General features: G+C 42.4%; 1 long non-coding RNA gene across 1 annotated transcript; it reads right to left on the minus strand.

The window, feature by feature from the left end:
* Positions 1–4,445: 4,445 nt before the first annotated feature.
* Positions 4,446–6,908, minus strand: LOC125262870. The gene is made up of 3 exons (XR_007183648.1): positions 6,847–6,908; positions 5,474–5,576; positions 4,446–4,989 (listed from the first exon to the last, which is right to left on the minus strand). It is a non-coding gene; the product is annotated as an uncharacterized LOC125262870 (long non-coding RNA).
* Positions 6,909–14,830: the final 7,922 nt, after the last annotated feature.

The raw sequence follows: 14,830 nt of genomic DNA on the forward strand, positions 1-14,830 counted from the left end.
TTACGCAAGGAGCGGACATGTGCCCAAAGCCTCACAGACCAGCTAGAGACCGAGGTTCAAACTAGAATCAAAGATTTCAAAAGGCTCTGAGACTTCCCCATATTGGGGAATCACTCTCTGTGGGGTTTTTTTTTCCGGCATACCTAAATAATCTATTGGACGTCTCCAATAGGGATTCTGGAAACTGTCGAGGATCCTTGGGTGAGTTTGACTCTGATTATATATAGGCCTGAACTCATGCAGATTGGGTAGATATGTTGATTACAGATTGTTTTTCAGCTTTATACTCATTGGTCCCTGTCAGGGTTCTTCCAAAAATATTCAGGAGGCACTCTTAGAAGCTTCTCTTAATTTTATTGCTACACACATCTCACAGGTGCAAACAGGGGGAAAAATGAATAAAATAAATAACTGGAAGAAAAAAAAAAAGAAAACAAATCAGAGTTCTGGACCTCAGATGTTACTCATGGGATCCCTCACCAGAACTGATCCAACCCTAGAAAATTCCACCCTTTTAACAGGGCGGACTAAACCATTTTAAATTACAGGGAGGTCTTAATCCTGTAAATCAAACCAAAACAAAAACAATTCAATATATACAGAAACTCCATAAACATGAAATAACATTTACCATAAAGCAATGAAAATACAAATAAACTTTACAAGAATACATTTAAATCAAGCAATCCCAAACCCATATAACAAACAAACACAAAAACTACATTTCCCATAATTCCCAGCGAAGAATAAAGGACATGAGGAAATGCCGCGCTCTTTTGATAGCCTTTGTTCCATGCTGCAGTCACGGATCCAGGTGAAACTCCAGGTAAGACAATTCAAAAACAATTTAATAAAGAATCAACCTCAAACCCATATCTTTGTCTTGGTGTTATTCAATCACTAGCGTGCACTCTAGCAATGATTAATCACTCTTTGATGTTGTTATGCGCGCATAAAGAGCATGTATCCGTTAACAAAAAAAATGGTTTGGGTAAATATTAAAGAAACAAAATAAACACATAGAAAATATATAAACAAGCAAGGAAATCAAATCAATTACTTACAAAAAAAACAAACAAACTAGGAACTATTTAATAAATGTGGCCTTAGCCGTCACAGTCCCGTTCACTGCTATTATAAAGCTCGGAGGCATCAGGATATTTATTAATATTTATCAGATTATGTTCGTCAGAAAGAAGAAAGTCAAATACACCTAGGATGGCTTGAGTAAAGCTTGGGGTCATTTTCATTTGAAAGTGAACTAATCCTTTAATCCACAGCTTCTGGGGATGTCCCCATCAATTTCAAAATCAAACCTATGAGCCTATGTTAAAAGATACAGTAGAACTTACCGAAATCTGTATCATGTCTTCATGTCTATTATTATCATGTAATCGCTCAATGTTTCAACCGCAGAAAGATGTTAATAAAACAGCTTGTAAACAATGTAATGTAACGGTACATTTACCTCAGAACAAACATATTCAGTGACCTTAAACTTATTAGTCAGCTAGAAAAATGAACTCAAGAGAGGAGCATTTAGCTAAACATATGCACCATATATTTATAAATTTTAATGTTCTTCAATAGCCTATATAATGCATGTTTGAATAAATACGTCAAGTTGACAGCCACCATTTAAATGTTAATAAAAAACAAAAAACTAATTGAAGTAGAAATAATTTTAAATTTAGTAGGCCTATTATAACTTTATTATTATAAAAATTTCCTTAAGTCTAATTTAAGTCTGTATGAAAATCAGTTAATTTTAATCTTCAATATAAATGTGGTACCAACTGATTCCCATGTATATTTTACAGCACTGGTTGAGAGATTTTTTTTTTTTTTTTCTTGAGAAAATTTGCCATGTACTATACCTGATATACAGTATATCCCAAATAACTGATATTGAATCGCAAGCTTGTGAATCGAAATGCATAACTATGATGACAGACTTGCAGGAAATGGTGCAAAACAGAAAACAAAGTCCAAACAGGGTGGTATTGTGACATACTGATAAGCAAGGTAAATAGAAAAAGGGGAATCAGCAAACCAAACAAATGCAGAGTTCAATCTCCTTCATTTGGATCTTCAGTGAAGTTAATAGACCTTTCTGTTTGTTGTTCTTTAATGCACCATGCTAAAAGTTTCCCAGGTTTTTCCCCCTGGTCATAGTAGGACTGTTTAAGTCTCATTAAGTTAATAGCTGCTTTGTTAGCTGACAATTCATTGTACTGTGATCTAAGTTGTTAGGTTTGTTATTGTAGAGATCTGTTTCAAGTTGTTGTTTTTTTCTCATCTAATGTCTTCATTTCCAGTTGTGTACTCTTTTTTTTTTGAACTGGTAAAGCTAATTATTTGACCCCTAATAAAGGCCTTAAATGCCTCCCGTCTTATGCTAGCAGATGTTTGAGAAGTATTACAAACAAAATACATGTCGATTTGTTTATCTAAAAAATCTATAAATGTAGGGTCTGTAAGCCATCCTGGTTGAAGACGCCATTTCAGGGAATCCCTCACAAGCTGTATAAATGAATGATATAGCTGCATGGTCAGATATTACTATTCTACTATACTGACAGTCATCAATTTTTAAAACAAGCTGTGCTGAAACCAAAAAATAGTCTATACACGAGTACATTTTATAAGTGCTAGAATAGGTATTCTACTGCATTAGGATTACCATGTCTCCATATATCCAACCAATTAAATTCTTTAAAAAACTGTTTATTGTCTTCCTCGATCTGGTGTGAGTATTATCTAAACCTAATTGATCTATCTCTTACTGGATCTAATGTACAGTTAAAGTGGCAGCTAGTATGCACTGCATTGAGATTTGAGACATTCAGAAACAAATTATTATAGAATTTAGGGTCATCCTCATTTGGGCCATACACATTTATCAGGTTTATATTTCCAAATAATAGCATACCCTGAACTATGATATATCTACCAGCAGGGTCCTTGATTATATTTTTGATTTGTAGTAGTACAGATTTATGAATTAATGTCATAACCCCTCTTGCATGGGTAGTATATGTATATCCCCACTCAGTAGATTTTTTTTGCAAAAAAAAAAAAAAAAAAACATTTGACTGCAACAATTTTATCCTGTTTGTCTTGTTTAACCTTTATAATTGTGTTTAAATCCCTACAGTTCCATGAGGTAACTTTCACCTTCAAATTACTAGACATTAGTTGTATATAATATATAACCTTAAGATTTGTAAAAAAAAAAATACATTGATGGAAACACACCTGTATACGACAAGGAAAAGAAAAGAAAGAAACAAAAAGAAACAAAAGGGAAAAAAGAAAGAAAAACAAAACAAGATTTAGATAGATTTTTAATGTAAATAGATTTTTTAATGTTTTTAATAGATTATTGAGATGGTAATGGATTGAACTTCCATTCATTGGGCATAAGCAGACCAGTACCATCACCTCTCCCAATCTGGTGTGAGGTGTGAGAGAGATAGTAAAATTAGAACAAAACAAAAAACGCACACCTTATACCAACCGTTATATTACACGGCTCAGAGTGTTGGAGGATAATAGACAGTGACCTGAAAAAGCTCTCTGTTTCCACACAATGTCAAACCCTCTGTTTCTGGCCAAATGTCATCTCAAATGAGCAACTTACTGTCAAGACAATCAAGACAATATCGAGACCATCATTATGAGAAAAAGATGGAGTTGGATTGGGCACCTGCTGAGGAAAGAAACAAAAAAATATCTCATACACAGCCCTTCACTGGACACCAGAAGGCAAACGCAAGAGAGGCAGACCAAAGAACACCTGGAGACGGACAGTAGAAAGAGAGTTGAAGGGCCTGAACCATACTTGGGGCACCATCCAGAAGCTGGCCCAGAACAGACAGGAGTGGAGAACTTTTGTTACTGCCCTACATGCCAATGGCATAAGAGGCAGTAAGTAAAGTTATACCAACCGCTTATGACCAAGACAGGTCCACGCATTACGAAAAGCCATCTGTCTTTCCTTATCTTTATCACTCTCTGCTATTATCGAATACTAACCAATCAATAAACTTTCATTTGTTTTAGTGAACTATGGAACATTTGTAAACATAACCTTTAAAGGGTTATTTGTGTTGGAACATTTAGGCACATAACAAATAATGACATACCTGCTCTGAAGAGAGGACAAAAATATCAAAGAAATCAAATAATACGTTGTTTGCACATGAAGTCATTGCTGTACACTCAAAAAAATAACTCATTGGATGAACTCAATTTAATTGAGGGCAGGTTTTCCATCCAATAAATGTGTGACCCCAACTCATGCAATGAAATGTAATTGAGTTGGTCCAACTTAATTTTATTAAATACAGTTTAAATGAAATTGATTTACTTATAAAAAGAATTTTATTTATGCTTGTCCAACTCAAAATAAATCATTTAGTTGGACACAAAACTTGGTTGAGATGTTTTTATTTAAAAGTCATAAAAGCAGGTATAAAAGTTATTTACTGTAAAACAACCACAATATTAAAAACAATGGAAATATGCACTAGCTCTCAGTGGTCAATATGAAAAATAAACATTTGCTGTTTAGTAATGAATTATTGCATTCATAATTTTGAAATATTAATTAGCCATTTAAACATTCTTTTAGCCAACGTTTTTATCCATAGCAACTTAGAAATAAGGAACAATTCATCTTAAGGAGGTAATAAACACAAGAAGTGCTAAAAAATACAAAGATTCAAACATTATTCAGAATAGTACAAACTAGAACAGAGAGGGATTTAATAGTGAAAGCATAGTGTTTTTTAAGAGTCAGCAGGATGCCATTAAGTGTTCATGGAAGAGATGAGTTTTCTTGAATATTGTCAGGGATTCAGCTGTCCAGTTAGGGTTAGAGAGATTGCAGATGTTCGAAGAGCGTTGCAATAGTCCAGTCTAGAAATGACAAGGGCCTGGATGAGAAGCTGTGTTGGACACTCCATTAGGAAGGGCCTGATCTTCCTGGTATAGTGGAGTGCAAACTTAAATGACCAAGTTGTCTTTGTAATGTAAACATTTTAATTTCAATATGCTTTCAAATATAATTTATTCCAGTGACTGTAAAGCTGAATTTTCAGCATCATTACTCCAGTATTCAGTGTCACATGATCCTTCAGAAATCATTCATGTGACACTGAAGACTGGAATAATGATTGCTGAAAATTCAGCTTTGATATCAGGAATAAATTATATTCTAAAGTATATTAAAACAGAAAACCATTATTTTAAATTGTAATATTTCACAATGTTACAGTTTTTTCTGTATTTTTATAATAATAAATAATGGTAGCCTTGATCAGCATAAGATTCTTCTTTCAAAAACATTAAAAATAGTAATGTGTCCAAACTTTTGACCGGTATTGTAAATGAATATACAGAGAAGGGAGGGGTCCCAGAACTGACCCTTCAGGTACCCCCATGACCAGAGCTTGACTGAAAGACCTACCTGTGAGATTCACACCAGCAATGTACAGTTCCTGTGATGCCCTGCAATGAGAGTGTGGACAAAAGTATTGGATGGCTAATGGTGTCAATCCAGTTGCGCCAGTCTGTGGAAAGACATAATAAAAAATAAATAAATAAATAAATAAATAAATATTATGTATTTTTATATTATACACACACACACACACATACATACATACATACAGTACTGTGAAAAAGTCTTAGTATTTTCACAACCCTCACAATCTTTTTACATTTTCAAATATTAATTTTGCCATTAATTGTAATAATCCAGAGATTTTTATATGCACAAGGAGTCTAACAACAGCTGGTATGATCTGATCTCACCATCATCAAGTCCACCTGTGATTACATGAAGAAACTAAAAGAACTGAGACAGACTAAATCCAGAAGAACTTGTCTGTCTCAGATCTTTTATATTTCTTCATGTAATCACAGACAGACTTGATGATGGTGAGATCAGATCATACCACCTGTTGTTAGACTCCCCTAGTGAAAAAAAAGTATACTAAGTATACTTGCAGCAAGACTAATTATTAGTATATTTCAAGTGTGTTAATGATTAGTTCATTTAAAGTGTGTTATTTTGAAACAACTAATTTTGTACTAAGTATATTTAAGTTGAAATTAAGTAGTATTAAAATACAACTTTAAGTATATTTAGTATACTTATGTGTACTAAATTGGAACAACTTCAAGTATACTTAGTACACTTTAAGTATATGTCTGTGTAGGGACTAATTACATGCTTGATTAGTGATATTAAAGTGTGCTTAATTTGTGTTATAAGTATACTTTATTTGTGTTATAAGTATATATTTTTTGTTACAATATAAGTTGCATTATAAATATACTTTATTTCTGTTATAAGTATACTTTTATTTGTGTTATAAGTATACTTTATTTCTGTTATGAGTACACTTTGTGTTATAAGTACACTACAAAATAATTATATATAATATAATAGAGTGCCTAGAGTGTCTTCACCTTTGGCTTATTCCAAATACTAAAAATTACACACTTTGCAGTCAATAACAATACACTTTGTTATTACTTATACTTTGTATAATATAGTCAACATTTCAAGTGGATCAAAACCTTTAATCAAAGTTGTCCTAACTTTTTTGATCCACTTCAGATGTTGACTACTGTACTTTGAATTACATAATCTCACACAATACAGTTGTGCTACTATTTAAATACAGTTTAACACATTTTCCCAAAGTTGAATGCATTTGTTTTCAAGGCCATTAAAATAAATAAAATATAAGAACATCACTAATGAAGAGACATATTTCATTGACAAATCCAATAGTTTTTATTTAAACTTAATATAGATTCAGCATAACTTACCATGTTTTTCATTAAAGAAAAAACAAATATTGGACCATGGTGACCCTCTGTACACAAATACAAATTACACATTATATTCCATTTTCTGATGAGCTTCTCATTGTGTCTGATGGCGTGAAGAACAGCATCTGTTGACAGAATATACCAAAGATATAAGACAGCATGTTCAACTCTTTATTCACGTTTACAATAGTCTGTCTAAATCCTACATTGAACCAATAATATTTTTGAACAGTAAATGAGGATTAGCAGCAGGAACTGTATCAGAATGGCATGTCGATATTGTTTTCGGTACATAGGCAAGCATAAAACACTTTATGAATTAATATCGTACAGAATACGGGCCGATTTGACCAATCATATTAATGTTTTGGTGCTGCATACAAACATGTGCCATAAACCACCACACACAAACTCAAAAAGGAGATATCAAGCCGAAATATCGCTCTCAGTTTGTTAAAGAAAACAAAATAAAGTTTGTTAACTGGTAGACTACACCTCACCTCCCAATAGCAGCACTTTTCTCCGGTTCTTTCAGGATCGCGTAGGCCATTAGATTAGCCGGTTGTCGTCGCCATCACGGTCAGTCTGTGATGTCACTTGATTGAACTGGTCAGAATCCCCAAGATTGAGCGATGTATTGAGCTTTCAGTGTTTTATTAAATAAATTATACATTGCGACATTATACTTCACCTGAGTGGCTGAGCGAGGAGATTCAGACGACGACCGTGACGTCAGCAGCTCTGATTGGCTGAAGGCAGTGAGCAACAAAATCTGATTGGTCACAGACCAAGTTGAAGAGACATTTGAATTCCGACAAGTTTAACCACTCGACATATTTTTTCGCAAGTAACATTACTTGTGCTGCTGGTCTGTTGTTTAATATAGATTTGTGTGTACGATTGTAAAATGATTCTGCCAGTGTAAACTTAATAAACATTTACACATATTTGGAAATTGTATAGGCTACACTGCATTTACTAAATGGGCTTAATGCATTCATACTGAAATAAATAAGCACAAGTAATATAATGAATTCCAAGGATGAATAAGTAAACTTAAAAAATATACTCAAATTTAACTTTAGATACACTACAACTTCAGGATATTAAATAATGTATTTTTTAAATATACTTCCAGTGCATTGTTACAATGATCATTTTCAGCACACTGTTAAAATATACCTCAAATATATTTTTATAAAGTGCAAATAAATACACTTTTAAAAAATAAACTGAACTTACACTTCAAGTATATTTTTCTAAAATATATTTTTTAGAAAATATACTAAAGTACAATTATTTTAAAGTGTGTTAAAAGTTGCATTGTGAAAATATGATACTAATATACTTTTTATATATTTAATGATAGTACATTTTTTGTTAGTCTATTTGCAGTGTACTATAGAAAAAGGGAATATATTTAAAATACAATAAAGTATACTTTTTTTTCACTAGGGTCCTTGTGCATACAAATATTTCACTGGATTATTACAATTAAAGGAAAAATGAATGAACTGATATTTCCGACTGACACACACGTACATATATATATATATATATATATATATATATATATATATATATATATATAAAAAAAAATCAGTCTAGTAATAGAAAAAAAACATACTTTTTGTGTGGAGGGGTGTGTCTGCCACATTCACAATCCTAAAAATAAGAATAAAAGTATTATTACACACCATATTAAACAAATTACATGTAAAAATCAGATTATTTGAGCAAATATGACTTACTATCACAAGGAGGTAGTCACAATGATGTTAAATGACGTCATCAAACTGTGAAAAAGATGTACATTTTATTTGAATAACATTAACGTATGAAAACAGAAGCTTTTGATTACGTGGTTCAATTTTATACAGTGTCCCAACTCTGATGCTCCCCATAACACATAAAAAATGTAAAAAACACACAAGACTTCACATCAGAGACACAGATCCATCATTTTAACAAAAAAATCTAGATATGTTGGGTTTGCGATGTTATAAAATGGCGGGAATGACACAGAACTAGCTAAGATAAAGTGTGCAGCAGTGACCTTGATAAGCGCGACGTTCAAGCTGGAAAAAAGTATGAAGCGTGCATAATTAGTTCCCTTTCGATATTTCACTCGTACTGCGTATGGGGGAAAAGTCTCCCTTTTTCCCCCTCACTGAAGCCTTTTCAATAACGCAGTGTAACTGCACCGTCATTGGTTCACTCATAGACAAGTTGTTGAACCAATGGCGGCTCGGCTCAGCTGCGCGGCCTATGAGAAGAGAGCGCGCGCACATTCCCGCCAAAAGGGGCGGGGTAATGTGCTATATAAGCGGGCAAGTCGCCATAGGCCATCAGTCCTTTCTCCTTCAGCGACGACTGAACTTCTCTTCGCTGATCCTCGCCGAAGCCTGCTCGCCGGGAAAGAAGCTCGCCGCCTGAGAAGACGCTTCGCCGCCGTTGACAAGGCCCTGCAGCGGACCCAGCCGACTCGCCGGATCCCCGCAGCGCCCGCGCCCTCGCCGACTGCCGCCTTCGCGCTGTCGACGAGCCGCCGCCTCCCGCTTCCTGCGACCGGCCGCTTCTCAGCGGGTCTCCTGCCGCCATCCGGCGCGCCCTCTCTGCGTCCTCCCCGCGGTTACAGTAACCGCTCTCAAGCATTTTTCCAGCGGTTTTCACCGCTTTGAGCACCGGCCCTCGCCGTTAGAGCCTCCCAATCGCCGTTTTCACGGCGCACGGCATTTCTAAATGCCACACCACTCTTGTGGTATGTGCAGAGCCCCTCTGCATGAAGAAGACGGGCACAACGAGTGCATCGGATGCCTGGGCAAGTCTCACGCGGATAACGCGCTCGTTGGCAGTTCATGCTCGCACTGCGAGTCCATGAGTCTCGCGTCTCTGCGCTCACGGGCCGCTTTCTTCAAACAGGAAGACCCCGCCGCTCGCGCCCTCCCGTCCCCCTCTCCTGCGAGGAAGAGACCGCGGGGCAGAGCGGTTCAGCGCATGGAGATGGGCGAGCCCACGTCGGCTCAGCACCCGCGTGCCTCGCCCTCTCCCAGCAGAGAGCAATCCCCCATCTTGTTCTCCCGCCCTGACCAGCGTCCCTCAGCAGATGCGAGCGACCTCGTCTCATTTGGCGGATCCGACGAAGAGCCCCTCTTCGACTCTGTGTCCATGGCAGCCTCTGAGCCAGAAGCCTGGGTTGGCGAGTCAGACGACCCCGCCCCCCTGCCTTCCTTGGAGCCCATCGACCACGGTACGGGCATGGACGCCGAGCTCTTCCGTGTCCTGTCCAAGGCCGTCGAAGACCTCGACCTCGATTGGGCCCCTCCAGAGGAGCCATCTAGGAGCCGCCTGGATGAGTGGTTCCTCCCAGGTCGTCGTCAGGCCCCTCACCAGCGCTCCGCTCCCTTCTTCCCAGAAGTCCACGAGGAGCTAACGAAGTCGTGGCGCGCCCCTTACTCTGCCCGCCTGCATACTTCACACCGCTCAGCCCTCACCTCTGTGGACGGCTCGGAAGAAAAGGGCTACGAGCATCTGCCGCCCTTGGATGAAGCAGTGGCCGCTCACCTCTGTCCTCCCGCGGCTGTGGGATGGAAGACGAAGAGAGCCCTCCCGTCCAAGCCCTGCAGGACGACCTCCGCCCTGGCAGGAAGGGCCTACGCTTCAGCGGGCCAAGCCGCTTCAGCACTACACTCCATGGCCATCTTCCAAGTATTCCAGGCCAAACTCCTCCGCTCATTGGACGAGTCCGGCACTGATGCACCTGCTTTTCGGGACCTCCGCAGCGCCACAGATTTAGCCCTGCGGGCCACGAAAGCCACGGCCCAGGCCATTGGCAGATCCATGGCCAGCCTCGTTGTGCTGGAGCGCCACCTGTGGCTGAACTTGACGGAGATAAAGGATCAGGACAAGACGGCCTTCTTGGATGCCCCCGTCTCCCCGTCAGGACTCTTTGGGCCGGCAGTGGAGGGTTTCACGGAGCGCTTCACGGCTGCACAGAAGTCGTCTCAGGCCATGAGACACTTCCTACCCAAGCGCTCGAGCTCTGCGTCTGCTTCTAGCCGCCCCAGGCCTGCGCCGGCTCAGCAGACAAAGCCCGCTCCCTCCGCTTCCCAAGAAGCGCCGCCCAAGGAGCACCGCCAGCGCTCGTGCCCTTCTAAGCACCCACCCTTCCCGAGATGGCAGGGACCCCGGCCCAGGATTGCGCTGGACCCGGCGACTCCAAAGTCATCCTGATCTGTTAAGGAAGAGGACTGGGGCATGTCCCGCCGCGGCCGGACCACCCCAGAAGCTCCTTCGTGCAAATTCCCCTCCGCCTCGTTCATCTCTGGGCGCGGGAATAACACAGCCTGCTGCCACAGGGCCCACAAGTATTGTGCCCTCCCCAACCGCCGTTTTAACGGCGACCCTATTTTTAAACATTTCACAAAAGAGCAAATTTCCTCTTCCATCACTCCCGGTGTCCGGCCCGCCCTCTCTCGGGCCGTCACCCGACGTAATCCTCCCTCTTGCCACACGGGCCGAGGCTTGGAAAGCCATCCCCGGGGTGTCAAGATGGATTCTAAAAGTCGTAATCCAGGGTTACTCACTCCAGTTCACCAGAAGACCTCCGCGATTTGGAGGGTTCATCCAGACCGTGGTACAAGCGGACGACGTTCACGTCCTCCGAGCCGAGGTCGTAACTCTCCTCAGAAAAGGGGCTATAGAAACAGTCCCTTTTCCAGAGAGCGAGTCGGGCTTTTACAGCCGCTACTTTCTGGTACCCAAGAAAGACGGCGGTCTCAGACCCATTTTGGACCTCAGGTTGTTGAACCTTTCCCTTATGAAGCGAAAGTTCAAAGTCCTGACGCTGAAACAAATCCTCGCGCAGATTTCCCACGAGGATTGGTTTTGCTCGCTGGATCTGAAAGACGCTTACTTTCACATCCAGATAGCCCCCCATCACAAGCGATTCTTGAGATTCGCATTCGAGGGTGTGGCTTATCAGTACACGGTCCTCCCCTTCGGGCTCTCCCTGGCCCCCCGCACTTTCACGATGTGCATGAATGCGGCTCTTTCCCCTCTGAGACAGATGGGAATACGAGTTTTGAATTACCTCGACGACTGGCTCATCCTGGCCAGCTCGCGTTCGGAACTAGAACACCACAGATCCGTGCTCCTCAGCCACTTACAGTGCCTGGGTCTCAGGGTCAACCTAGCCAAGAGCTCACTACTCCCCACTCAACGAATTTCGTTCCTGGGTGCAGTGTTCGACTCGGTCCGCATGACGGCCGTAGTCTCACCAGAGCGCGCTCTGGCTATTCAGCAGCTCGCGGCTTCCGTCAAGAACAAGGCCTACCTCCCTCTGAAGCTCTTCCAGAGGTTGCTAGGGCTCATGGCTTCTGCCTCCCCAGTACTCCAGCTCGGCCTGCTTCGCATGCGGCCCCTGCAGTTCTGGCTGAAAACCCGGGTCCCTCCTTACGCTTCAAGGTCAATTTTGCCTCAAGGTCAATCAGGCCTGTTTGATGGCTCTGAAACCGTGGATGAACCCTACTTGGTTCACTCTAGGAGTACCCCTACAGGCAGTAACACGAAGGACGGTTCTCTTGACAGACGCATCCAACTCAGGTTGGGGTGCCCTGTGCGAAGGCAGCCCGGCTTTCGGCTCGTGGACACACGAGGAAAGCCACCTCCACATCAACTGCCTCGAATTGTTGGCAGTGATACGAGCCTTCCAAGCCTTCCATTCTCGTCTGACGGATCGCCACGTCCTAGTCCAATCGGACAGTATGACAGTGGTCTCATATATAAATCGCCAGGGGGGTCTTTCGTCCAGCCGCTTATGCGCTCTGGCGAAACGCCTTCTGGAACGGGCTTCCCCAAGTGTTCACTCACTCAAAGCGACTCATATACCTGGGAAAAGCAATCTGGGAGCAGACATGCTGTCTCGGAACAACATCCCCTCGGACGGGTGCATGCTCCACCCCCAGACTGTTCAAACCATATGGGAGTTCTTCGGGAAAGCAGAGGTGGACCTCTTTGCCTCAGGAGACAACTCTCATTGCCCAACTTATTTCTCCAAGAAGGACGACGCATTGGCCCACATCTGGCCCAATACCCTTCTTTACGCCTTTCCTCCGATCGCCCTGATCCCTCAGGTCGTCAGACGGATCAGAGAGGACAGACACAAAGTTCTGTTGGTGGCCCCACTCTGGAGGAGCCAGGTTTGGACCTTGGAGCTGTTTCGGCTTTCCACAAAAGCCCCATGGCCAATTCCCCTGAGACGGGATCTCCTCTCTCAGGCGAACAGAACAATCTGGCACCCAGAGCCAGAGCTTTGGGCTCTACATCTGTGGATCCTCAACGGGAGCCGTCTAATCTCCCCAGGAATGTGCTAGATACCATTTCACAGGCAAGAGCTCCATCCACGAGACGCCTCTACGCCCAGAAGTGGTCAGTGTTTGCTAGCTGGTGCTCTACACGCAGCATAGACCCGGAGGAATGTGGAGTATCTTCCATACTAACTTTCCTCCAAGAGCGACTGGACTCGGGGCGAGCCCCTTCCACGCTCAAGGTTTACGTAGCAGCCATTGCGGCGTTTCACTCGCCCATTGCTGGACAATCTGTAGGGCGGAACGACTTGATTATTAAGTTTCTGAGGGGTTCTAGGCGATTGCATCCTCCTCGTCCCCTCACCGTTCCCCCCTGGGACCTCTCTTTGGTCCTCAGGGCTCTTAAAGGTCCTCCTTTTGAGCCATTAAGTCTAGCAGGCCTCAAGCCCTTAACGTTTAAAACCGCTCTGCTACTTGCTTTAGCATCGGTTAAACGCGTTGGCGATCTGCAGGCACTCTCTGTGAGCCCTGCATGCCTTGAATTTGGGCCTAACGACTCCACGGTCGTGCTCAAACCAAGGGTTGGCTACGTTCCCAAGGTGCTCTCTACGCCGTTTAGAGCACAAGTGATCTCACTCTCTGCGCTCCCCCGTTCATCGGACGAGCCAGGGCTAGAATCACTATGCCCCGTTAGGGCTTTGCGCATCTACATCGAGCGATCACAGCCCTTCCGGCAATCTGATCAGCTATTCGAAACAGCGTTTATCATGATGGATCGTTGACGCCATAGCCCTTTCTTACTCCTCTGCAGGCGCTACATGCCCCATTGGAGTTAGAGCCCATTCCACTAGAGGCATGGCTTCATCATGGGCCTGGTCCTGTGGAATCTCTATCAAAGACATCTGTGAGGCGGCCGGCTGGTCCTCGCCGTCCACTTTCGTCAGATTCTACCAGTTGGACGTTCCGACCTTGCATGCTCGGGTCCTTTCAGTGTAAAATTGCGGTCCCTTAATATTCCGCTTTTTGCACATCACAAACTCAGGAGTTCTCTCCTCCGTAGTGTAACAGGGTACGACGGCTTCGGCCTTCACTTGTCCTCGGCCCCTTCTGGTGCCTGCTCAAGTTCAGTCGTTCCCCAGCCGTGGCATGGCGCGGTTGAATTCGTTCCCCCATACGCAGTACGAGTGAAATATCGAAAGGGAACGTACTCGGTTACTAACGTAACCTCGGTTCCCTGAGATATGGAACGAGTACTGCGTTACTTGCCGTGCCACGAGGCTGCGGCTTAGGTCGTCGCTTCAGTCGATATGGCCTGATGGCCTATGGCGACTCGCCCGCTTATATAGCACATTACCACGCCCCTTTTGGCGGGAATGTGCGTGCGCTCTCTTCTCATAGGCCGCGCAGCTGAGCCGAGCCGCCATTGGTTCAACAACTTGTCTATGAGTGAATCAATGACGGTGCAGTTACACTGCGTTATTGAAAAGGCTTCAGTGGCGGGGAAAAAGGGAGACTTTTCCCCCATACGCAGTACTCGTTCCATATCTCAGGGAACCGAGGTTACGTTAGTAACCGAGTACGATTTGGAAATATTGCTAGCCATAAATTAATTTGTATTACTTTGTTCCATGGGCTAGCAAACTTGATTTAAATTGAGTAACGTACATTAGTCG

This window comes from Megalobrama amblycephala, linkage group LG2 (genome assembly GCF_018812025.1).
Source record: "Megalobrama amblycephala isolate DHTTF-2021 linkage group LG2, ASM1881202v1, whole genome shotgun sequence".
NCBI classification, from domain to species: Eukaryota; Metazoa; Chordata; class Actinopteri; order Cypriniformes; family Xenocyprididae; genus Megalobrama; species Megalobrama amblycephala.